At 37.2% G+C, this 1,248-nt stretch overlaps 1 long non-coding RNA gene across 1 annotated transcript; it reads left to right on the forward strand.

The window, feature by feature from the left end:
• The first annotated feature begins 395 nt into the window (after positions 1-395).
• LOC110925645 lies at positions 396-709 on the forward strand. The gene is made up of 2 exons (XR_002584636.2): positions 396-456; positions 532-709. It is a non-coding gene; the product is annotated as an uncharacterized LOC110925645 (long non-coding RNA).
• The last annotated feature ends 539 nt before the right edge of the window (positions 710-1,248 follow it).

The raw sequence follows: 1,248 nt of genomic DNA on the forward strand, positions 1-1,248 counted from the left end.
GTTGAGTCTATGATGCATAAGCTGAGCTTGTGTTCTTAATCTGTCTGAAGTAAAAGTGTTTTGAGGCTGTGATGCAAAAACTGAGCCTGTGTAATCTATCTGAACTGAAAGTGTTTGAGGCTGTGATGCAAAAACTGAGCCTGTGCAAGGTTCGCTCGGTCCAACAACTCAAGCAAATGTTTTCTTTGCATTTTAGGGGGAACATGTGTGCTTCTCTCCCAGGGCATACAAAACATAGGTTATTGGCGGCAGCTCGCCATATTTAACATATAAAAAAACTTTATATGTTAAATTTGGCGGACTGCCGCCAATAACCTGTGTCTTGTATGCCCTGTGGAGAGAAGCACCCATCTTCCCCCTAAAAAACATAGAAAACATTTGCTTGAGTTGTTGGACCGAGCGAACCTTGCATAATGCGTCAAGGGAAACTATTGGTCGAGCGAGACATTTGTTCAGGTATCCTTATTTCATGATAAAATGATTATGAATAGCTGTGCATAAACTAATCGCAAGTTTGTTTGGTATATGCAGGGTAATAGGGAACAGAGGTTGAACCTGTGGTTTGACGCAACAAAGAACTTCCGTACTTACTCTATTCTATGACTACTGCAGTGACACCGGTCGGCTTGAATCGAGCCCAAATCAGTTTTCTGGATTTGAAATGATAGCCATTCAAGTTTATAATAAAAAGCAATCATGCTGTAGTGAACTACTTTTTAAAAAAAAAAACAGATGTATGTATGTATGCATGTTCTGATTATATATTAGAAACCACCTACATATTTCTGATGCTTGAATGGGAACGACTATTGGACCAACAAAAACAAGATAATTTCATATTTATGATGCTAGCTACCAATATGTATTCATTATTGATTATCTTGTATACACTTGTACGAAGTGTCATGCACAGCAAAAGGTAAAGTTATTCTTTGTGTGCATTGCCACTCAAGTTCATTGTTTGGGTCAACTAACGGGTCAAAATAGGCTTTCGAACTCTAAAAATGGATCTTCGGAATCAGTTAGTTGTAGCAAGAAAACGGTTGGTTGGGTTATGTGGTTAACTTTTCAACACTTAACATTTTAATGTTGTTTTTGTAGTTATGTTTAATACAAGTATAAATAGTTGGACAAAGGAACCTAAAATCTTGACCCGGATTACAATTTAAATTACATAAGGTACTAATAGATCCTACTTGACCCGGATTACATCTCTAAACAATGAAACCCTAAAATCTTGAGCCATTT

Source organism: Helianthus annuus, chromosome 17, assembly GCF_002127325.2.
Source record: "Helianthus annuus cultivar XRQ/B chromosome 17, HanXRQr2.0-SUNRISE, whole genome shotgun sequence".
NCBI lineage: Eukaryota > Viridiplantae > Streptophyta > Magnoliopsida > Asterales > Asteraceae > Helianthus > Helianthus annuus.